Consider the following 25,899-nt stretch of genomic DNA (forward strand, 5'->3'; position numbering starts at 1 on the left):
AAAGGGATTTGATTGATTTTATCTTCCACATAAAATAACAGTATAAAGAGCTGGGAATTGATACAACCACGGGAACTTTCTCTTTCCCTAAACTCTATCCTCTGAAAATCATAGAGAGAATGGAAAGAAGGATTCTACAGATATTCTTCTCTCTCTAGAAACAGAAATTTAAAGAGAAGATTGAAGAGGGAGAGCTGGAAATTTGGAGGATTCAATTATATTTTCTAGAAAGAGAAATTGAAGCTGCTGTTATATAAAGGCCATAGAACAGGAGAGAATATCATCTCGGATTGGGGGTCAAATCATCCTCTCTCGAGCTCACCAAACCAGAGAAATACAAGAGAGAGAGAGAGAGAGAGAGAGAGAGAGAGAGAAGTTAGAGACCATTAATTCTTCATCATCTATTGTCATCTTCTTCTTCTTTTTTCTGTATTTTCTTTTAGTGAGAGAAAGAAACAGAGAGAAAGGAATCACTGAAGAGAGACAGAGAGCTAGAGAGAGAGAGAGAAAAATTTGAGTTTTTGTTTCTGTTTCTTTGCTTCTTCTTCTTCTTCTAATTCTTCTTTTAGTGAGAAAGAGAAAGTTAGATAGAAAGAGTTGAGAGAGAGAGAGAGATACTGTAGACAGAGAAAGATTGAATATTAAACTCCATTAAAACTTCATCTTTTTCTTGTTCTTTCTTCATCTATCTCGGCTATAAACATAAAGGGAGTTTAGAATAGTTTGTTTAGAGAGAGAAAGAGAAGTTTGGAAAGAGAAATAAGAGAAAACAGAGAAGGACAGAGAAAAACCAGGGAAGGAAAATTATTTTCTCACCTGGAAATCGTTTCCGGGAAGACGAGAAAATAACTTTCCCTGAGGGTGTGTTTGGCAGAATTTTGGGAAAACAGAAGGAAAATCTTTCCCTAAAGCCCTGTTTGGTTCTGAAATAGCGAAAAAGTTAAGTTTTCTTCTCCGATTCTTTACTTTATTTTCCAATTTCTTTTATATAATGTCCATGAGTAACTAATTCTATATCTAGGGTTTTAGATGAAGTTCTTCATAAGTAACTTTATCGATATGATTTATTAAAGTTTTTATTATTTTAACGATAAAATCTTCCGGGTTTTTAGACCATTCATGGGCTAGAACCTGAGTTATATAAAGAACTCCCTAATTAGATCCAAATAAATTGTCGTTTGAATTGTTAGGAGAACGGATTCAGAAAACCTTATGCTCTCCCCATTTGAGTTCCTTGTATCATTTGTAATTATTTTCTTTCCGTAATTTTATTTTAATATTTTATTTCAAAAACCAAACCAAATCATTTTAAAATCTTATTACTTCCTAATTTTAGAATAGGTTCAACTAGTCTCTGAGGAACGAACCGGTCTTACCGGAATTTATTACAACTTGACACCCGTGCACTTGCGGGTGTAGACCTATTTAGGGTAACCTTTTAGGCCCATCAGAAGTTCCTCCAACGTTTTATCCCATCCATTCATGTTGTAGTTCATCTTAAACTGATTAAAACCACTATGTGGGAGTGAAGGATAGTGTCGGTAGCCGTCTGTTGGCTATAAGGGAAACCTAGTTTAGCCAGCTTGCCCATGAGCCTGATCATTTGACGAACATGAGGCCCAACTGGTTTTCCCTTTTCAAGGCGCATGTCCATAATTGCTTTAGAGGTTTCAAACCTCTCCAATCTCGACTGTTTCTGGAACATTTCCCGAAGTTGTCGCATCATGGAATAAGCATCCATGTCTATGAACTGCTCTTGCAGAGTCGGTTCCATGGTTGCTAGCATTAAGCAAGTTACAGGCTCTGCCTTTTTCCGCACACTCCTTTCTTCATCTATCTCTTCTTTAGTCGAATTATCATCCAATACAGGAATTGGAGTTTCTAGTACATGTTGCTTTCTTTCCATCCTGAGAACTATTCCCAGGTTCCTCTCCCAGTCAAGGAAGTTGTGCTCATTTAGCTTCTCCTTGTCGAGAAGTGAGCGGAAGTTGAAAATATCTTTTGTCATCTTTGAACTACATAAAAGAAATGGCAAAGTTTTAAAACTCATTATCGTTTTTGAAAAACTTAGTTTTCCCACATTATTCAATAAAAATCGTCCCCGATTGAATAAGTGATTCCAAGACCCCAGTTCTTCGGAGTAAAGCGGACGAAGGCCCTACCCTTTGACTCCGTCGTTCCGGGTGAGTGAACTACTTCACTGATCATACCTTATGACTCTTGGTTGATAGATTTCATTAATGAATGACTAATCTATCCTTTTGCCTCGAGTATCCAAGACTCTCTTGCTGATCTCGTTGAGTAGAACCATTTAGACGTGTAGGCCTCTTCTATAGACCTACCCGCATTGTCCCAAGGTAGAGGAGGTACTCTGCGAAGGCCGACCCACCTTCCTCGAACAAGGGCGCAACAAGTGTCTTAATCTGGATAGGCGATTACTCAAGATTACGTTTTGGGGACTTTTACGCTAGTCTAGCGTTTGTTATAGTGAACTATTTAGCCTAACTAACGTCCATGACATAAAGCGTAAATAAGTAAGTAAATGCGCGCGAGAAAGTAAATCAAGCAGACATGGATCCTAGTATGGCCCCTAACCTAGAAGATCTAATCTCCTTTGGTTTTCTTCTTGTTTCGCCTTTTGGTTCGTCTTAGATCGCCATCTTTGAACCTCCATTGATTTCTCCCACTCGCCTTTGGATTTCATCCTCGAGTTTCTTCAATGGACTCATAGACCCTAAACTCTAATTACAAGACTCTAACGATTCGCAGACCGTATAAACTTGAAATTAAAATTAATTACAAAACATGCACCCATCCGTGCTTAAAACAAGAATAAAGAAATAAATCTATGGCCATACTAGTTTCCCGCATTCACATCACATGCAATCATATAATATATCAAGGCTAAGAATTATATATGCATGATTATCTTGGGAGACACTTTTGTTGACATCACATGTCACATGACGAACCTTAAGTCTAAATTCGAAGAATTCGACTAATGGTGCGTTCTCGTTTTATCTCTTATGATTTCTAAAATTAACTTTAAGAAAAAACTCCGTTTTGGGCTCGAGAAAGCCCGGGTCAATTTCGGAAAAATATTGGTTCGATTCTTAATGATTTCATAAATCAATTTAAAGAGAAATCCGTTTTGGCCTTCTGGATGGCCCGGATTGATTTTGGAATTATTTGGTTGGAATCGGAAGAAAATTTGGCAAAAACTCCCACTCGAATGATGGTCCCTATTCGTGGTCCGAAAAGCCTCGAAAAAGCCCGGGACAAGTCCTAGACAAGTCCCGGCCCAAGCCCACAAAAGGGATCGGACAAGGTCCGGACATAGCACAGCCCATATGGCCGGCATGTCCTGGCCGAGGCCTACCAAGGCCTGGTCTCGTCCTGGCCCGGAGCCAGGACGCTAGTCCATGCACCGGACGCGTCCTAGACGTGTCTGGTGCTGGACCGGACCAGAATTAGGTGTCTCGGACTAGTCCGAGACACCCAGAACCTCAGACGTGTCTCCAAGACGCGTCTGGTGGTAGCTACTGGACGCGTCCCAGACGCGTTCTGGTGTAGCTACTGGTCGCATCTGGAAGACGCGACCAAAGTAGTGGGACGCGTCCTGGTCGCGGCCTTGGACGCGTCCTGGTCGCGTCCTGGCCTGACCAGGACAGCAACCTTGAAGTTTCTAAAACTTCAAGTTTCCACCTTTTTTTTTTTCTTTTGCAAATCATATTTGCTATTTTCCAATTTTAAAACTTTTCTAAAATTCTGAAATTCCTTTTAGAACACTTCTAAAATTTTTCAAAACTTTTTAAAGTTTTCCAAATTTGTTTTGGGAGTTTCCTAAAACTCAAAACAACTCCTTTTAGAACACTTCTAAAATTCCAAATTTTTTGTTTTTCAAAAGTTTCCAAAACTTAAAAACAACTCTTAAGCAAACCAATTTTGGATCAAAATCTAGGTTTTTGAAACTTTTTCAAAGAACAATTTTGAAATCAATTTGAAAAATCTTTGAATCCTATTCAAAATTAATCAAATTTTATGTTTAAAACATTTTTTAAACATAACTATCAACTTAATCAAGCATGGATTAGTTTGAAATTCAATCAAATTGAGTTTTTAAAACACTTTTAATCATCAATTTGATTCTCAATTTGAAATTCATTGAATCCCATTCAATAATATCAAATTGTGAGTTTAAATAATTTTAAAACACTTAAAATTAAAATTATTACAAGTTGCACCCATCCGTGCTTAAAACAAGAATGAAAGAAATAACTTTCTATGGCCATACTAGTTCTCGCATTCACATCACATGCATTCATATAATATTCAAGGCTAACAATTATATATGCATGATAATCTGAGAGATACTTTTGTCGACATCTCTATGTGACATTAAGAACCTTAAGTCTATATCCGAAGAATTCGACTAATGGTGCGTTTCGGTTTTATCTCTTATGATTTCTGGAATCAAGTTCAAGAAAAACTCTGTTTGGGCTTTTGAAGAGCCCGGGTCAATTTCGGAAAAATATGATTTGACTCTTAAGAATTTCCCAAATCAATTTTAAGAAAAACCTGTTTTGGACCTTCGGTTGGCCCAAAACAATTTCGGTAATATTTGAGTGGGACCGGGAGAAAAATTAGACTGTCGTCGAAAAAGTCCCACTCGGGTTAAAACCCGTAAAATCTCGGTTCGTGGCCCTAGACCTAGCTCGGAATGGCCCGGGACAACTTTTGGTCAAAGCCCAAGACCCTAAGGTCAAGGTCAATTAGGTTAGTCCGGGCCAAAGAGGTCTAGGGTGTGTCTTGGTACGACCCAAGCAAGGTTCGACCCTAGGCCTATGGCTTAGGTCGTGTCATGCACGGTTCAACCAAGACCGGATGCGTCTAGGCATATGCTAGACGCGTCTTGGTCTTGGCTTGGGCTAGGACACATCCTAGCCCTAGGCCAGGATTGTAGCCTTTGGTCTAAGGGCAGACCTACCAAGACGTCTCAGGCCAAGGCCGAGATGTCCTAGACCGAGATGCCTAGGGCATCCCAGTCGCGTCCTAGAGGCGTCTGGTGGTAACTCATGCGTCCTTAACTTATACACACGCAACCAAGAAGCTTCCTGGTCGCGTCCTGAGTCGCGACCTGGTTGCGTCCCAGACGCAGCCAACAACTTCCAAGTTTTAGAAACTCCTAAAACTTGATGGTTCCAAGTTTTTTTTTCTTTTGCTATTTTCAATAGCTGTTGTCCACCTTTCAGTAACTTCTAAAAAATTCAAAAGTTGATTATCATCCAATTACACAAATCAATGAAAATCAAAACTTTTGAAAACACTTTTTAATACCGAAAACCATCAAAATCGAATCTTTTGAAACTCTTTTCAATCATCAACTTTGAAATTCAATTGGAAAACTTTTAAATCACATTCAAAATCATCAAATTGAAGCCTAAAACTCTTTTAGACACAACTATCTATCTAATCAATCATGGATTAGTCCGAAACTTAACAAAAATTAGCTATTGACTAGAGGCTCTGATACCATTGTTGGGTTATAAGACATACTGGTGTTCTAAGCGGAATCTCAGACATCTCATGTCTAACACTAGCATTCTCAGGATCTTAATGCATAAGCTAATATTTAACTAAGAGTTATAGGATTACCTTCATCGTTAGTTTTCCCTCTGACCTTTCCAATCGAATGCGAAAACCAAGAGCTTCACGTGTTGCTCCTCTATTCAAGACACCCGAATGATCTATTGATCTCCCACCTTGTAGCTAGCTAGAACTTCACTGGTGGTTTAATACGAACAAAACCTTCTTCTTTGTTGACTAGTTAGATAGCGTGGGAATTAGCTCACTTTCTCTTCTCTACTTGATGTTACAGTAAAAAAGCTTATTGAGAAATTCCATACCTTATTCAAGTCCCTAGGAGACCTTATATAGAGTTCTAAGTTAGAGTCAAACCCTAATTAGATTTCTAAAAAGTCCATTTTGTATAAGATTAAGAAACAGTTGAAAGTAGAAACTAGTTTCTATTTTCCCCTATTCTTAAGTTGTGGCCGTCCAAACCTACCCAAATTGGGAAGATATGATCGGACCCATTAGAGAACCGTCCAGCCAAGGACAGCCCCAATCCGGCCCCAAAAGGTCTCTCTTTTCCCCCGGCCCAAAACCCCTCTTTTGGGCCTTTTATGCTATCTTTGCCTAAACTTCTTTTAGGGCTATGAGACATGTTTATGGGGCTCTCCCATGATTATATGTCTCATTCCCACTAGTCATATCATCTGATGAAATAGACATTCCCATGTGTAACCAGATGTAGGATCCGGTCAAAGTTAGCGGCGAATTACTTCGTAATTCGACGATCGTAGTTGGTTTCCAGCTGAACACTACGACCTTCAAATCGTCCGGACTTGATGATCATCTTCATCAATTGTCCTACCCGACAAATTACTCGCATTGCATCTGTGGTCAAAGGACATCACCGTAAAAGATTATCAAGCCAGCAAAGAAGCGCGATTTCATGACTCGCGACCATCTAATAAAAGTACGACGCTCGATTGAGTGGCGTCAGATTTTGGAGACGTGGAAGTGGAAGGTTCGGATTGCGCCATATTTGTCGGGACCCTAGGAGACACGATTTGGTGTTTCCCGGTGCACGGAATTACGTTGCTTAGCTCTTCAGATTGTGCCACCTGTCCCACTTTGTCAAATGGATCCCGAGCTTGTCCCGAATGGTTATCCCAACTTTAACTTTGTCTATTTTACCCGTCCGGACTCTGATTTAACTTCCGCTCCCTACTACGAGTTCGTCTCGGATTCTACTTATCACCCATATACTTAATTTTGCTAAAATAGTATATCCTTGACTCCAAATAACCATAATACCCTTTGTTTATCTTTTTCTCGTTTTTTTACCGTTTCCAATCTTAACTCTACAAAAGACACATAATCAAGAAAACCAACCATTTTACAATGGGTTGCAAATAAGTTTGCAAAAGGTTGGATTGGTTTGTGATGGATTGCATTGTTTCGCAGTTGGTGGTTTGTATTGGTTGACAATGTGTTGCAGTAAAATTGCAAAGAGGGGCATTGCAATCGGTTAGATTGGACTCTGTTAGGGTATAATAGTCATATTTATAGAAAAAATAGATTTGCAATGATCTGCATTCGGTAGAAAATTCATTGGGGTGGAGGAGCATTAATTTTAAAAGTTCCATTGGGCTTATGATCCTTTTTAAAATGTTAGGGATTTGAAGGAAACAATGTTTTGGATTTTTCTCTCACCAAAAGAAATATGAAATTGGACCCCTCGACCAAATTTATTGTTTGGTATTTATTATGTCAAAAAGAGGTGTTGCAAGGCGTTGCAAAGCTTCTATAAGATGTTGCAAGGCGTTGCAAAGTTGTTGTAAGGTGCTCCAAAGCGGTTGCAAAGTTGTTGCAAGGCGCTCTAAAGCTGTCGCAAGGCGTTGCTAAGCTGTCGCAAGGTGTTGCAAATTAAAAAAATATTCAGGGTGCTGAAGACTAAAAAAATTACTGATCCTTTTTAACCAAAGCCCATATTTTTCAAAGTGGTCATATTTCGGAAAATCCAAAATTTTACAAAGTTGCGGAGTCACCAAACTTATCATTTTTGTATGAAAACGTCTTCTGGATTCACCATTTTTTTTGCATGATACCATTATCTTACAACATTAAACAAACCATATATAACTTTACACCAGTTTACTATTTAATTTCATGCAACTTAGTTTATGTTGTGTACAAATAAAATATTACCCTACACTTATTTATACCTTCACTTAATAATTAATACAATAGTGATACATCATTTCAATTGTACGAAGAAAAAATTAGAGATTTCGAAAAAGTGAACTTATTACCTATTTTATTAAGTTTGTCCTGAAACCCATTATATAATTTTTTATTTTGGATATATCCCCTGTTGGAATTGGAGCCGATTTAAGATCGGTTGTACTAGTCAAACTCAGAATATGGACACACCATTGTATTCGTCTCGTCGAGCTCTTCAATTTAGAGTCAAGAATCACTCAAATCCGATTTGGGGTGAATGAGATATGCTCGATCAAAGTTTTGATGGAGTTATGACTTGATTTAGGCGATATGTGGGAACAATTCGGGACTATCTAACAGATGACGTTTAGTCCGCCCTTTGCACTTAAGATCTGACGGATCTTATTGCAACCATCACCCTCCCTTGAGCATGTATCCATTCAATTCCTATTTATTTGACTCAAAACATCTCCGAATGTTGATCTGTTTTTTTTATTAGATTCATACTTATTAAGAGTCCATTCCAGAGCACTTAGAGAAAATATAATCAGTTCAAGTTAATGGGTCATTCTCTTCCAAGAAGTTCATATTACTTATAAGAGTTCGTATACCTTTCGATAACAAGACGTACCATCTATACTTCAAAAGTGTACTCCATTTTATCCTGGGAGACTAACACCATTACTGTTGGTACAATATATAGGGTGTATATTGTCTTAGGATGAGAGGTATCCTCGACTCGGAGTTAGTAAATCTTCTTACTATTTTCTTTATTCATTTATTTTTTCTTTTAATTTTTCTTGATTCAAAGAAATAAATCTAGTATCTGGAAAACATAATACATTGATATGTTTTTCTCTAAGAATAGATTCTTAATGATAGGTCTTATGGTTTATCTCTCATTGATAGAATGAATAACCAAGTCTATCAATACAAGATTATTGTGTCATAATGGAACACCGTAAACAACAATCTTAAGACCATATATTATAATAACCTTAATGGTATTCTTATATATTATATTTTCGGATCAAACAAATAGTTATATGGAAATATTAGAGTGGTAAATTGAGATAGACTCGTAGACAGGAAGAATAACAAATATTGCATTATAGCATGTATTTATCAATGAAGGTATGTTATTTGAAGTAATAGACAATGAAGGTATGTTACAACATGTCCTAGATGAAATTGTTTTTTTTTTTCCAAGAGTTATGTTTGTCCAAAGATGAATCGGCATGGATTTTTTTTTTAAAAGAAAATACTGTATCTTTTATGATTGGTCTTGTTGATCATAGTTGGTCTACTTATATTTAAAAGACACGTCTTGGAGTCCCTCTCACATTGGTTGCTTCTAACTGTATCCATAATGGTTCATAACGTTCGTAAAGATGGCATGAAGAAAAATTCTATAATATATAATATTTTCTTTATTTTTGACAATTCGTTGAATGAATAAATCAACAATTGTACAATTACTAGGCATAACCCGTGCCTCCGGCACGGTGAGATCTATATAACAAATTAGAGTAATTAGAGCGACCCGTAAGTTTCAAACCCTTGATTTTATTTATGATTTATATAGATGATCAACTGATGAAACTGTGCTACCCGTGCACATTCATGCCTAGCCGAATGCAAAACAGAATCACAAATTTCATATCTGCTTCATGACAACGTAATAAGAATGCAAGCTCTTTCTGTCAAACCAAGCCCGAACAAAACTAACCAATATAGTTTCCTTTTTCTAACAATTTTTGCTGTGAAACTTTTCCAACAATTTAATCTAACTATATTGTGTATCCAACAAATACAATTCATAAAAAGAATGATTTCAAACGAATAATTAAAAAAAAAGTCCATGTTATCAAGATGAAGAACTATAAAGTTGAAATTTTCAAGACCCACATCGGACCATTCTAAACTTTAAATACATAAGTTTGTCTTTAAAGATTCAAATTTCCTATTTTGTGGTATAAAGAACATTTTCGTTTTATCTTCTTCTCGTTTTTGTTTTGCGGTCTTTATTTTCACTGACATGCTAAACAGGAAATTGACCCCCATAATCTTGTTTTTCTTAGACTCCTTGGCCCCTGTGTAAGTATTTTCATTTCTAAGTGGGAAACCTTAAAGAATAAAACAACGACCATTTGAGTAAAATAAGGAACTACAACTTCACTGACCTGAACAATTAGGCCTTTCAAGAGATTCTTGTAGGTGTGTTTCCACTGCTCGCACGTTGCAACTCCTTTAAAGTTGCATCCCTTCATGGGGTAATAACCAAGTTATTCTGAGTTCAAAAATTTTTGATACAAAAAGCATTTAGGTGATGAATGGAGTACTCACTGCAAAATACTTCAAGTGAAATAATTTAGCAAACATGATTGACATAATATCGACAAACATAAAATTAAGACATCGGATCACAAATAATCAAATTTCAGATAAGTAGTAGCAATGTGAGATGTTTAAAACTTCTTACTAATCATAATAATCTAATCGCGAACTTCATCAAAGACCAATGATTATTTAATTCGTAACCTAGGTAAATTACAGTATTATGAAAATCAATAATAGGAGAGCGAGTTTTCTGAATTCTATCCAACAACAAATTTCACACTATATGATCTGAATAGATTGATTTTTCTGAAGTTAGCAAATCAAACTCAAATATATTCAAGCATGAAATATAAAAATTAAGGTGACCACAACTTCATAAGTTGCTTACTCGGGTTTTTAGTTCCAACCCATTTGGGGAAAACACTTGCATAGATAAGTTCATCAAGTTTTACTAATAAAGAAAAGAAAGGTGAATTTAGGAACACCAACCTCTTTTTGCTCATACTCTTCGTGGTCTCCTTTTTACCTTCAACCAATTGCAACTTCTTGATGGGTAAACTCCTGGATAAAATCTACATCTCAAATTATTTAATTATCAGTAACTAAAATTTCCTTCCGGAGTACAATAGGAAATGAATATTGGATTAATAAAGCTAATTTGCAAAATAAAATTGGAAACAGTAGCAGAGATTAGCCAAACCCTTCTAAAGAAAGTACATGTGATAAATGACAAAACAAACTTATTTTTTTAAATGTGTTGCTAAAACCTCCTAAGACAGAGTTCTCAGAAAATAGATAACATTTTCGAAGAAAATAAGAAAAGCTTTTAGCCGACATCATAACAATAAATCTGATAACCAACCTGACTAATACTCAAGAGGTGAAACTTTGAATATTTGCTCAGTCAATTCTTTCAGATGTCTTCCCTAACTGAAGGCAGCAAATTATAAATGAAGAACCTCAAAGCCTTTTTGCCCAAATTTGTAGCTTTCTTATTTACCGTATACTACGTCGCAGACCATTTATACAGTTTAGTCAAATAAGCACATCCTATAGTTGCATTGAAAAATGTGTTCTAACGGTTTCGACTTTTACCAATAGTTTATTTACTAAGCAATTGTTCATCTCACATAATATGAACTCACTTAGATCTACAAATATATAACTTTACTGGAAAAAACTCAATTACCCTTTATATAACTCTTTTTTTTTGCTAGCCCTCTATGATGCCATTACCAAATTTGGGCCTGGTTTCGCTTCTATATGAAATAACCATTCATTAAGTTAAGTTTTTGAAAATCTTCATTAACAAAAATGAACATCTAATTAAATATTAGCAAAATCAGTAACTTAAAAGCAACTAATTTTTCTTGAACAACTATAAACCCTAAAAAATAGTAGAATCTTACCTATAGAGAGTTGTTCACCTTTTCTCTTAAGGACAATATTAATAATTTTAAATGTAATTTGCTTTGAGGTACAAATCCTTTGACATGAAACCTTCCAATATTTTTAATTCTTTTTCATCGTCTTTCTCCTTCAATGTCAAATGCAAAGACACAATTATAACGAATGAAATCAAGAGAAAACAAATCGGTATGTGTGTGTATATATATATATATATACACACATATATATATATATATATACCTAAACAATAACTTCAACATGAAATTATTTAAGTTTCCTCTTTATCAAATGTTTAGGTTTCCTCTTATTCTTAATAGGCTTTTAAGTTGCCACAAACAAACTGTTGCTATACTATAGATCTGGTAGTGAAATCACCTGAAATCTAGATTTCCTCCATCGTCAAGATCAAAGTCAAATAGACTTCCTCTATCGAACAAGTTAGATTACCTTAACATTGTCTAAACTCTAAAGCATTAAGAGATAACAATACATCCCCTATTCATCAGACAAAATTAAGGCCGGTAAGGATAGAAAAACAGGTTTAGCAATTTCAAACTTTTTACTTAAAGCGATTGAAGAGGTAGGATTATCAAACGTGCTACAAGTAGTGACGGATAATGCAGCTAACTGCAAACTTGCCGGCAAGTAAGTTGAAAAGGTACACAAACATATTTTTTGGTCTCCTTGTGTAGTTCATACTTTAAACCTTATTTTCAAAGATATGGCAAAAGCGTTTGACTGGTTTACAGCTACTTATAGAAGAGGAAAAAATATTGTTAAATACTTTATAAATCACACACATGCTTTAGCTATATTTAGGAATCATTCGAAACTAGAGCTTCTAAAAGTAGCAAAGACTAGATTTGCGTCGCACTATATATTGTTAAAGCGACTTGTTGATTGTAGAGAGGCTCTTGCAACCACTGTTGTTGTTAAAATATGGAAAAATCTAGTAAAATGTGGAGATGATCACACAAGAAAGTTAGGAGCATTAGTTACAGAAACTATTAATATTGAGGAATTTTGGGATGATGTGGAAAACATAATACGGATCACCAAGCCGATATATTTTCAAATCAAATTTTGTGACGGAGAAGGTAAAAAAATGGGTGAAATTTACGAAAGGATGGATAATATGCTTGGTGAAATAAAAGATATTATGAGAGAGGAAAATCATGCAGACAAGTACCCTCAGATTGAAAAAATAGTGCTTGAAAGATGGGAAAAAATGAATATTCCAATGCATTGCCTTGGATTTGCTTTTACACCAAGATATTATGATCCTTGGTATCTTGCTACACCTGCACCAGGGGGTACTACTAGGAAGAGTCCAAATCAAGACAAAGAAGTTATGATGGGTGTTATGGAAGCATTTGAAAAAATAACAGAAGATGAAAAAGAGTCAAGACTGTTCCGTGAACAATATGTAGTATTCCATTCAAGAAAGGGCATGTATGCTATGGTAGCTGCCCAAACTGATGCTATGAGCATGGATGCTATTGATTGGTGGTCAACATATGGCTCAGAAACTCCAGAGCTTGCAGAAGTGGCAAAGAAGGTAAATTGGTATTATTATTTTTAATGTTATTATTGTTCATAGTTAATTTATTTGTTCGTTTATTTTATAGGTATTGGCCCAACCTATTACTAGCTCATCGGCTGAAAGAAATTGGAGCACATATTCATTCATTCATAGTGTGAAGAGAAATAGGTTGAATTCCGATAGAGCTGATAAATTGGTATATATTCACTCTAACATTCGTCTCCAATCTCGATTCTCTGAAAGTTACAAGGATGGTCCGCATAAGAAGTGGGACATAAATCCTGAACACACACATATAGATGATTCAATTGTGAGGCTAGAAGAGATGCGTTGTAAGTCTCTTGAGGATGTGGTTGTTGAAAATGATAATGAAGGTGAAGAGATACCATCCAACGCTACGAGCGGATCCAGTTTCATATCAAATTTTGCAAGGGGAAGTAGTTCAAAAGGCAATTAAAAGACGACTAAGTACTAATTGTTTGAGTTTTTTATGCTAGGTTTTTATGTTTCATTCAATTTTATATTTTATTTTCGAACATTAATTAAATTACTAGGTACTAATTTCTCCACATAGTTTATTTTAAAATATTTATAAATTAATCAAATTGGTAAAGTTTGCTTTCATATGTACATATGTATATATTTGAATTATTGAGCGTACCTAAATAGCGTACTGAAATAACGTACCCTAGCGAATTGTGTATCGAAAAAGCGTACCGAAAAAGTATACCCTAGCGTACCGAATACTCTCAACCCAACGTACCGCGTACCCGTACCACGTACCGGAATGTACCGCGTTCCAGGTAACCTTGGTTTACCTTGAACCCACTATTTGGATTGAGATGAAGCTTAATAAGACTTTCATGAGTCTTTCCTTCACGATTGAATGGCCCTGCAGAAATGGACAAAAGTTCTAATAAAAGTTGACTCTGAAATTGAAATATTCGAACATCAAACTGAATGCAAAACCAAATGACTATTGAAATCTTGTTTTTATGACATTAGTTTAAGCAAATACCTGCAAAAAATTTAACATTCCAATCGACCAACAATCCTAACCCTAGTTCTTATGAGATTATAGTAACTGAGCAGTGCGCATCGCCATTTCCAAGGCAACTATCACCTGTAACGTATATTTCAGAAAACATTTGAAAAATCAACCTTAAATCAAAATCGAACGTATAAGAATGAACCCATAATAGCTGACCTCAACTAATGCTCCACCAAAATTAGGGTCTAGGTATTCCATTTTAGATAAGGGAACCAATTACGTTTCAGAAGATAGTAGATGATTCATGCTCTTGATGTTAATACAACATTAGATATGGATTGAAAATCGAAACCCTTTATGCAGGGACAAATCCAGGTTTTCGTCCTAGGTGGTGCGAAGTAATATATCCAATCTTATTTTGCAAACACCTTATAGTCATTTATTATATCGAGGCTTGCATTGAAGTAACAAAAACTATATTACTAAAGTGGAGAATTTTGCCTTCTGCTTCATGAATTAGATAACATAGCTGATGCAATTTTACTTCTTTTATTAAATTTTTGGAGGCCCTTTGCGAGAAAGTGGAGAATTTTACTTATTTTATGGGGAAAAAAACATTTTTTAATCAAATTATCATGATTTGAAGTGGAAATCATTTTAGCATTTGATTTGGAAGTATTCAGATGAGAAAATCAACTTTTTAGCTTTTAAAAGTACCTTGTGCTATTGCTGTTACTACCCTTTCAACACATAAGAAGGGCGCCATTAGATGTAAGGCAGTGCGCCTTTATAACTTCTTTAATTGAATCCAGCGAATGAATGCCTCTCACGCTCCTCACTAGCTTTCTTCCTTCTACCAGATTCATTCATACGAATCTTTCTTTTTCCTTCCTATCAAATTCTTGCAACTTCCCAAGTATTGAAGCAATTAGGGTGCTTATTTTCATCATATTCAACCAAATTCCTGATATGCCCATTTTCACAAGACTAAGTCAATTTTCTTGTAATTAGGGTTCATATGGAGTATTTTCCTGCAAATTCACCTCACCAGATTGAATGATCCGACCCATATGAGGCCATCTACCACCTCTACAAGAACTCTTAACCATCCTTCAAACACCTCCATCTCTCTCTGTAAAATAGTCTTTCTCTCTAAAGAGCTCTGCAAGACTGCAACCCTTTCTCTCCCTAACTACTACTACTAATTGAAGACTGTAGGGATTCATACCCTTATACTAGTGTTTATAGCGGATAACGACATCTAATGTCTAACACTAGTATCCCCAAGATCATCATGCAAAACTAGTAATTAAACTAATGGAGATAGTAGATTACCTTAATCGCTTTTCCCTCGAACTAATTGAATTGATTAAAGAAGACCAAGAGCTTCAAACGTAGCTCCTCTACTTGGGACACGAGCAATAAAATTGATCTCCCACCTTGTTGTATAGCTAGCACACCAATGGTGGTTGGAAAGAAGAACACCTTCTTCTCTGACTAGATTGATAGTAATGGGAATTAGCTCACTTTCTCCTCTCTACTTGATGTGGTAGAGTAAGAAAGCTTAGAGAGAAATTCCACACCTTATTCTCTGCCCTAAGAGTGTTTATATAGAACCCTAATGAGAATCCACCTCCTTTTAGGTTTCCCAAAACACCCTTTAGAATAAGATTTAGGGAAATAGTCGAAAATAGCAACTATTGATATTTTCTCAATTTCCTAAGGAGGAGGTGTCCAAACACCACGAAAATTGGTAGATATAATTTTTATCATATCCGCGACTAACCCTCCAAAATTCATCCCAATCCGAGTCCTTGAATTACCCGAACCGATCTAGGCCCAAAAACCCTGTTTTTGGCCTTTTTGTACTATCTTTGCCTAATTCCTTTTTAGGCCTATGAGATATGTTTATGGGACACTCCCATGATTATATCTCACTCCCACTAGTCATATCCTAGATCAATTTGTCACTCTTATGTGTAACCCGTTGTAGGATCCGATCGAAGTTAGCCGCGAATTACTTCGTAATTCGACGATCGTAGTTGGTCTCTAGCTACAACTCTACGATCCCTAAATCAATCGGACTTGATGATCTTCCACATCAATTATCCTATCCGACAAATTGTTCGCATTGTCACCTTGGTCGAAGGACATCTCCTTCAACTCCTTCAGACTCCCACTTGGACTTAGAACAAGTGCAATGCCTCGATTCCCGTGTCAATTTAGTATCCCATCTGATACGTCACGTCATTCAGACTTTCTTGATATCCGAGTACAACTGTAAAAGACAAACGATTAACTTTTAATCCGTTTGAGCGCGGCCACGCATTTTCAGTTGTTACTCATCAAGTGGCTTTGAGACACTTTGTACCTAATGTGATTAGGATGACACAATCCATTCTTGCGCTCCCACTTAACTTCATGTCTATCCTGTCCTTCCCAGTATCCGTCTTTATAACCTCCTTTTACGGCGCGGCGTTTGACGGAACCAAAGTCGGACATTCCTTTCATAAGATGAGTGGAGCACTCATGTTTTGAGGAATCTCTCCAATTGTCTTTATGAGAAGTATTGACGTTCATCACGAGTGATGTACTTCTCATTTGAGGGTTATCCAGTGTATAAACCTTTTACACACCCACGTAGTCGAATAGAATATACTATTCCTATAGCCCATGAAACTGCGCTATCCCATCGACTCCCGTGCTAGTCATCGTGAGTCATTGTTGTCCATGCAATGACCTGGACCAGGGATTCGATAATAAATATTCCAAGTTCACTTAATAGGGTTTCATTCATCAGATCACGTATCTGACAAACCTATTCAGAACGTTTTATCATCAATGGACTGTCGTTTAAATACTAAACCAAATTTAGACGACTTGTGAAATAACTCTATTATTTCCGATAACGAGAGTTGTAAATCTGAGCCTCTTCCGTAAAACACTTTTTACCCACTCAGTTTTACTTGTCGAGGTTTAAAATTATACCTCATGCCTTAGACTCGTGTATGACTCTCATACTTTGTCTTAGGTGACAATTTAGTTTGACTACGGATGTAATCCGTTTAAACTTTGCTAATTATCAATTAATTTGAAGACCGTTATCTTCAACCTTGATAATTCCTAGTAACTTTTACTAGAGTTAAGGCTTTTAATTCTTTATGTAGTAATTGCAACAGTTCCCGGCTTAAAACACTTTCAGCCCACTTTCCTTCCATGTCTGGAAGTTTGCTACGATGACATGTTTAACTTTTGTACTACTTCATCCTTTAGCCTTCTAGGATGTTTCTAAGTAGTGTTTCGGTTTTCAAATCCAAATTTGGATATTCAAATGCTAATCATATCCAATATGATTGACTTTATGTATTCGAACATAAATCTCTCTCTCATGCTTGTTTGCTACATCGGTGTCTTTTCAAACTCCGATTTAGCAACGCTCTTAGTCATGAGTTTTGGGTCGAAATTCTTTTAGACTTTCTGAGTCTTAGATTTTCTGTTTCGGATCTCAAGCATCTCAGCGTACTGAGTCTCTCTAATCCTATCATCCTTTTAATCTATGCTTATAGATCTTCAGATGCCCAAAATGGCATTTCATCCTTGTGTGTGGTCCTTTTATTGAGTCAGTGTGTTTACTGTTACACAACATCTTATGTCGTACTCAATCTTTTGTATGTACTCAGCATACAGACCCGAAAGGTTTGTTTCTCTCACTTACCTTCTTGAAACTCGCGATTCAAGATTTTTCTTCATTCTCCAGGAATCAAATTTCTCTGATTGCCTTTTGAATCGAAGATTCTAACTCTTGCGTGCTTTTAATCCGTCGATGGATTTCTGAAGCATGCCTATGGACATAACTTGATTGGAAGAATCTTATTCTTCTTGTCTAGTTTCGGGAAACATAAATGTTTCCATCCTTCTCAGTTTTCTACTTTGGAAAACCAATTTAGGTCTTCCGTTGACTTAAATTATCAAGCTTCATGTCTTGACGAGATATGGATTCCATGATGATTTTGGCTTCTGGCCAAAAACTAGAGTCAGTTTCCGTTTCTGCGCAGGTCTTTTATCTTTTCAGAAATAACCTTTATTTTCTGAGTCTTTGAGATTTGACCTTTCAGGGCTTTTGAACAACAATTTGAAATTTTTCTAACTACTTTGAGATATTCCTTTAGAGACACTTTCACTTGTTTTGAGAGTTCTCCAGCGAACGACATTCGCTTTTGTGCGGTGGGTTTATAAGATCATATCTTTAACCTTTCCCTTTCCGAGGAGCCGCGGTTTGTTGCTCTTGGTCGAATTTAATCGTCTTGTACAAGTTTCATGATTGTTCTTCATGACTCTTCATGATTCTTCTCATGATCAAATTAAATTGACTTGTACTTTTCTCCCACTTATTCTTGTAACAATTAGTGCTTTTCTCGCAGACTACTAGGTGTGCTAATTATTAGAAGAATACTATCATGAGCAACAAACACTTTGTTCTCTTGATTGGTTGTGGAAGAAGCCCAAATTTCTTTCAAAAGAAATTGCGTCAGATATTAGCTAGTTTAATAACTCTTTTACAAATTTAGCTTTAGACGGAATTTTGGTAGTTTTGTGAGAAGCTATGTCTAGACTAATGGATTTTGGAGGATAGAGTTTGATTCATGTTCTTCATCTTAATCCTTTTGGACACTCCAAATATGGATAGGTTAGAAGTACGTTTGAAGATCAATCTCTGTTTCTGACTCAAGACTTTTTTTCTTGTCAGTTTGATTCATGTTTTGGTTATAGTGGACCTGTTGTCCTCATCCCTTTCCGATTGGGATGAACCTATCTTATAGGTTTTTGACCAAGTTTAGAATCTTTTGGTATAGTTTATTAAATCTAGCACTTATTAACATCCCAATTTAGAAATAAAGTTCTTTATTGATTCTCCGTAATACTTAGTACAGAGATGATGTTAAAAACTAGAAAAACTATTAATCTAGAATAGTGCCTAAAGTAGACTTCGATCCCTTTCAGCATCCTTAGCAGTCGAGGCTTCTGCTCCCTCTTGGATCTTGTCTTCCTTAGCCAAATACTCAGTTCCCAGTTGCTCTTGTACATTCACAATGATAGGGCAATTTTAGGTATCATATACCAAGGTTTGGGAATTTTACAGCATTTGATAAGTTAACTGTTTATACCTGAATTGGAAGCCACTGTTCCATTCTTCTTGTCCTCCAAGAACTTAGGGCAGTTTCTTTTCCAATGGCCCTTGCCATCACAGTAGAAACATTTGGTGTCAGGAGGAGGACCTTTGTCTTTAGGTTTGGCAACTCGTTTGCCTTTACCTTTTGACGCGGTTTTCTTCTTCTGTTTTCCACCTTTCTTGAACCTTTTGTCCTTTTGTACCATAAGAACGTCCTTCTTAGTCTCCACTATAGCGACGTCCTTTTCGGCTGTTAGAAGCATAGAATGAAGTTGATGAGACATGAAACAGTCTCATTTGAATCTCTTAACTCGGGTTAGTTAGTCCAGTTCGAGCGGTTACTCTGATGATTTGTTTGATTTTCCTTCTCAGGTCTCATATACGGAGTTCGATGCAAAAACATCGTGATAAAGACATACTTAAGGGGCATTTTGGTCATTTTAATGAGAAGGGTATTCTGGTCAATATTAGTGCTCATGTGAAAGTAGAGTCCATGACGAACTCAACGCCAAAAACAGAAGTCAAATCGGAGTTCGGATGCAAAAACTAGGACGGGTCAAAGTTGTGTTTTAAAATCATTTGACCAAGTCATTTGGTAAACACGTGGCAGCATTTGGGGTGGCATTGCAACTTAATTTCTCTACTATGAAGCACCCTACCTTTCCTATTTAATTGGGTCAAAACAATAACGTGTGGACAGCCAACATGCCAACTCACGATTGGTGGTAATTAAAGACTAGAGGGGTTGGGCAAAAGACCCAAAATGGACCTATTAATAAGAACCCAGTCCGCGTCAGAAAAGGAATATGAGGCAGGTCCATGGCATCAGGTCTCTCAGTTAAAAGACGAGAATCACCTCGTTTATTTTGGTATTTACTAATATACCACTCAGATCTAAAAGACCCATTGAGGAAACTGTTCATCTCCTTCTTTCATTTACTAAGAAATTTCATCCTCTCTCTCTACAAATTATTTGAAACCGAATCTTCCCACAAAATTCCATCGGAAAGCTTTAAATCTCTTCAACAAAGTCATTTACAACAAACAATCTGATTTGAAACAGTAAGTTTTTCCACTCTCTCACCATTATTACACAAAAAACCCTAAATCTGTACATCTTTCATCTTTGTCTCTCCAAAAACGTTTTTCTTCTCACATTTTTTCTTAACTTTCTCGTTTGATTTGAGAATCTTTCTCGGTTGATTTTTATTTAAAAACCCTAAATCAAAGCAATTTTTGTTTGATTATTATACAAGAACCCTAAAAATTTTCTGTTTGATTTTTTTAACAACCCTAAAGCTGAAAAATTTATCCTCTTTCATTTTATTTAGGAACCTTAATTCTTAGAAACTTTCCAGTTTGGTTATTTAGTAATAACCCCTAAGGTAGATTTACTCTCTCTATCCTAAACATAACCTAAATCACCATAACTTTCTGTTTTTGAAAATCTCTAAAAATGGTAAAATAACTTTTGTTATTGAAAAACCCTAATGTTCCTGGTATTTTTTCCTTTAAAAAACCCTAAATTGTTGAGGTATGTAACTTAATATTCTTCAGTCTAAATTTCTGGTTAAATAACTTTTGTTATTGAAAACCCCTAAGGTAGGTTTATTCTCTCTCTCTATATTCTCAAGAAGTCTAAGCCCAAGAAAGAAGAAGGTATGCAACTTAATATTATTTTTTTCGAAGTAAATGTTTTTAGAATGGTACATAATCTTCTGTCCAGTAAATTGCTTGATTCCTGGTAAAAAATCGAATGTAAGAACCCTAATGGGGTTTATACTGATTTCTCTACTTCCTATAAAGTTGTTTCCTGTACATTTTTTTATTCCCAATACATGAAGTTATGCACTAGAACAAAGATTGGTTTCTGGTAAAACATTTCGTGTATTGTAAACAGGTTTATTCCCAATTTATAACACACTGTAACTATCCCCATGTAATGAAAAAAATGTATGTCCATGAAATAACATTGAACTTTTAGTGTTAGTTATAATGGCTAACACAAATTTGTTCCTGGTTTATTTTGTTTACAGACTCCAGCTACGGAAACTACTGAAGTACCCGATCGGTCTATACCGAAGAAACAATAGGAGAGAGTAATAAAAATAAAGGAAAGTCCTTTCAATCTGAAGTAGGAGGAGCAAGTGAGAAGAAAAACAGACCTTCCGACCTTGCGGCAAAATTGTCGAAAGGTTATAAGTATTTACAATACATGGCAGCAATTGAAGATATTTTATTCCGAGTAAATACATATTATAATGCACATTATATGTTATGTACAAGAAATTAATTTGTGTACATGAAATAATTTTATCCATAAATGTTCAGGAAATTGATTTGTGTACAGAAAATAAATTTGTGTACAAGAAATATATTTGTGCACAGGGAAGAAAGTTGTGTACATCGAAGAAAGTTGGGTACATGGAAGAATGTTGGGTTTGGAGGAAAATCCTCTAGTACAACCAGAAATGCACTTTCAAATAATACATATACCAAATATTTCATTTGGGGAACAAGATATTATTTACTAACAAAGACAAACTTACATTCTTCTTGACTTGAATAATATGTATACCAAATGTACCTTTTTTAAATTTGCAATACATAAGAAATTTCTAGGAAATATATTTGTGTATAGGATATTTGATACTACAATCATTTATGTGTAATATACTTGTATTTCATTCTAACTGCCCTTACTACAATCAGAAATGTTCAGGAAATTGTTTTATGTACAGGAAATAAATTTGTGTACAAGAAACATATTTGTGTACAGGGAAGAAAGTTGTGTACATTGAAGAAAGTTGGGTATATGGAAGAATGTCGGGTTTAGAGGAGAATCCTCTAGTACAACCATAAATGCACTTTCAAATAATACATATACCAAATGTTCCATTTGGAGAACAAGATATTATATCTGGGGAAATGGAACAAGATATTATGTCTAAGAAAGACAAAGTTACATTCTTCTTGACTTGAATAATATGTATACCAAATGTTTGATTTTTTAATTTTCAATACATAAGAAATTTCTAAGAAATAGCTATTTGGTTGTGTGCTAGACACTTTTGTACTGAGAATTTTCTTGTTTACTGGGAATTGTTTTATGTACTGACCATTTGATTATGTATTAGACACTTTTTGTACTGGAAATTTTCTTATGTACCGAGAATTGTTTTATGTACTAACTATTTGGTTATGTACCAGGCACTTTTGTACAGGGAATTTTCTTGTGTACCGGGAATTTTTTTATTTACCGGAATTATTTTATGTATCTGATTTAAAAATACATGATTTTCCAAATATTCTCTTTCCAGATTTTTCTTAACAAACTTGTCATTTGTTTCTCATTCAAATTTCAACAAATTTCATTCTCTATTCATTTTTTTCTCCAGATTTTCTACTCTTTAAATTTATACTTTCCTCATTTTTAGTAGTTTTTCATTTATTTGTTTCCATATATTTTTTTCGTAGTTTCCCATTGATTTGATTCTCTCTGTATTTTTTCTTCTTTTTAAACATATTTTCTCTCTCCAAACTTAACTTCTTTCCTTCTCTCAAACATTCTCTCCTTATATGATGGACAATTATAGGATATTCTTTCCAAAATGTAAATTTTTTTCAAAGAAAATTTGTAAGACATTTTACTTTGTATTGTAAATTTTTTTTTTGTACTTGACCCTTTTTGTACTGAGAATTTTCTTGTGTACCGGGAATGGTTTTATATATTAGCCATTTGGTTATGTACTAGACACATTTGTACTGGGAATTGTCTTGTGAACAAGGAATTGTTTTATGTACTAGCCATTTGGTTACGTACTACTATACACTTTTGTACTTGAAATTTTCTTGTGTACCGGAAATTGTTTTATGTACTAGCCATTTAGTTATGTACTAGAGACTTTTGTAGTGGAAATTTTTTTGTGTACCGGGAATTATTTTATGTACTAGACACTTTTGTACTGAGAATTTTCTTATGTACCGGGAATTATTTTATGTACTAGCCTGGGAATTTTCTCTCTCCATATTTCCTATTTTTATTCTTTTTGTGTACCAGGAATTGTTTTATGTACTAGCCTTCCCAGTATCATAATCAAGTCGATCTGAAAATTTTTATATACATAAATGAAACAGTTTTGATTACAATGATCCAGTAATTTCAATCTTACAAATCACTTAATAATAAAAAAGAAAACAACAAAATTAAGAGAATTTAGGAGAATAAGTATAGAGATCGACCACCCCAAAAATCATATTGTTCTTAAAATTTGTTCTAAACCCAACACCCAAATTAAATTTTCAATCTTGAATTCAGATCTAACCCTCTCGGATCTTCACCCTAGAGAATAATTTTGATACAAAACGGTTGTTGATTTTAAACTTGTTGTACTGCTAGAGAGATACAAAAAAAACAGATCTAAACTTGGCGATGAATCTCTCTCTAAAACTAATGAATCCCTTTCCAAAATCATAACCTAAACTAGTTAGTGATCAATCCCTATAAAAAGAACGAATCTAAATCTAAGCAAGTCTAGGTCTTGAATAAATTTTTGATTTGTGTTCATGAAGAAACCCAATCTCCCAAAAATCTAGATACAAAAGTAGTCTTATTGAATCTGAAAAGTCAAGGTAAAGAGAGGAAATGAAGAAAATTGAGGAGAGATAATGGTGTAGAGAGAGAAACATAAAATTAACGGCGTGGAGAGAGAAACTGAAAGTTGATGGCGTAAAGAGAGATAATGGAGCAGAGAGATGATGGCGTAGAGAGAGAAACTGAAAAGTTAAAAGAGAGAGAAATAAGTGTATAAAAAGCTTGGAGGGTGTTTAGGGCATTACAAAAAATCTAGTTGTCCTTTTTTTCTTGGGCCTACAAATTTCTGACCATTTGGACCTAAACCCTATTTTTTTTCTGACTTGGACTGCCGGTCCATTAGGAGTGATATTTATGGATCTTTCACTCATTTATCCTAAAGACTATTTCTCTTCCTAATCTTATCATTTTCTTCTTATAACCAGGCAGGGATAAGAAATTAAAATAAAGAGGGAAAGAGAGGAGATTTTATGGAGATAATATTTCAGAATCAAGAAGGAAAGAGCAGATTCCGTTGATAAAAGGAAAGAGAGAATAGAAGGCAAGATTTGAAATTCTAGAGAGAGGAAATAAAGCTGCGTCAATGGCAGATTCGATTGAGATTTCTTGCTGTTAGAAATGGGAAGTTAGAGAGATGATTTGGTTCATAGCTGGAGATTGAGAAATCGAACCCTAGAGAGAGAAAGGGATTTGATTGATTTTATCTTCCACATAAAATAACAGTATAAAGAGCTGGGAATTGATACAACCACGGGAACTTTCTCTTTCCCTAAACTCTATCCTCTGAAAATCATAGAGAGAATGGAAAGAAGGATTCTACAGATATTCTTCTCTCTCTAGAAACAGAAATTTAAAGAGAAGATTGAAGAGGGAGAGCTGGAAATTTGGAGGATTCAATTATATTTTCTAGAAAGAGAAATTGAAGCTGCTGTTATATAAAGGCCATAGAACAGGAGAGAATATCATCTCGGATTGGGGGTCAAATCATCCTCTCTCGAGCTCACCAAACCAGAGAAATACAAGAGAGAGAGAGAGAGAGAGAGAGAGAGAGAGAGAAGTTAGAGACCATTAATTCTTCATCATCTATTGTCATCTTCTTCTTCTTTTTTCTGTATTTTCTTTTAGTGAGAGAAAGAAACAGAGAGAAAGGAATCACTGAAGAGAGACAGAGAGCTAGAGAGAGAGAGAGAAAAATTTGAGTTTTTGTTTCTGTTTCTTTGCTTCTTCTTCTTCTTCTAATTCTTCTTTTAGTGAGAAAGAGAAAGTTAGATAGAAAGAGTTGAGAGAGAGAGAGAGATACTGTAGACAGAGAAAGATTGAATATTAAACTCCATTAAAACTTCATCTTTTTCTTGTTCTTTCTTCATCTATCTCGGCTATAAACATAAAGGGAGTTTAGAATAGTTTGTTTAGAGAGAGAAAGAGAAGTTTGGAAAGAGAAATAAGAGAAAACAGAGAAGGACAGAGAAAAACCAGGGAAGGAAAATTATTTTCTCACCTGGAAATCGTTTCCGGGAAGACGAGAAAATAACTTTCCCTGAGGGTGTGTTTGGCAGAATTTTGGGAAAACAGAAGGAAAATCTTTCCCTAAAGCCCTGTTTGGTTCTGAAATAGCGAAAAAGTTAAGTTTTCTTCTCCGATTCTTTACTTTATTTTCCAATTTCTTTTATATAATGTCCATGAGTAACTAATTCTATATCTAGGGTTTTAGATGAAGTTCTTCATAAGTAACTTTATCGATATGATTTATTAAAGTTTTTATTATTTTAACGATAAAATCTTCCGGGTTTTTAGACCATTCATGGGCTAGAACCTGAGTTATATAAAGAACTCCCTAATTAGATCCAAATAAATTGTCGTTTGAATTGTTAGGAGAACGGATTCAGAAAACCTTATGCTCTCCCCATTTGAGTTCCTTGTATCATTTGTAATTATTTTCTTTCCGTAATTTTATTTTAATATTTTATTTCAAAAACCAAACCAAATCATTTTAAAATCTTATTACTTCCTAATTTTAGAATAGGTTCAACTAGTCTCTGAGGAACGAACCGGTCTTACCG

General features: G+C 35.3%; 2 long non-coding RNA genes and 1 pseudogene across 2 annotated transcripts in view; 2 read left to right on the forward strand and 1 right to left on the reverse strand.

Annotated features, from left to right (window-relative positions):
• Positions 1–25,476, forward strand: LOC147557652 (uncharacterized). The gene is made up of 2 exons (XR_015234124.1): positions 1–375; positions 24,879–25,476. It is a non-coding gene; the product is annotated as an uncharacterized LOC147557652 (long non-coding RNA).
• Positions 9,594–25,899, reverse strand: part of LOC147557653 (uncharacterized) — a 19,633-nt gene continuing 3,327 nt past the window's right edge. Inside the window, exons 2-8 of the long non-coding RNA XR_015234123.1 lie at positions 14,793–14,976; positions 14,103–14,207; positions 13,903–13,976; positions 11,559–11,668; positions 10,994–11,137; positions 9,975–10,703; positions 9,594–9,884 (exon numbers count right to left, since the gene is read on the reverse strand). This is a non-coding gene — a long non-coding RNA (uncharacterized LOC147557653). The remainder of the gene's footprint in view (positions 9,885–9,974; positions 10,704–10,993; positions 11,138–11,558; positions 11,669–13,902; positions 13,977–14,102; positions 14,208–14,792; positions 14,977–25,899) is intronic.
• Positions 11,830–13,541, forward strand: LOC147557654 (uncharacterized; annotated as a pseudogene).

The sequence above is a fragment of the Eschscholzia californica genome, unplaced genomic scaffold (assembly GCF_041429995.1).
Source record: "Eschscholzia californica isolate CP2 unplaced genomic scaffold, dmEscCali1.0.p SCAF_2, whole genome shotgun sequence".
NCBI classification, from domain to species: Eukaryota; Viridiplantae; Streptophyta; class Magnoliopsida; order Ranunculales; family Papaveraceae; genus Eschscholzia; species Eschscholzia californica.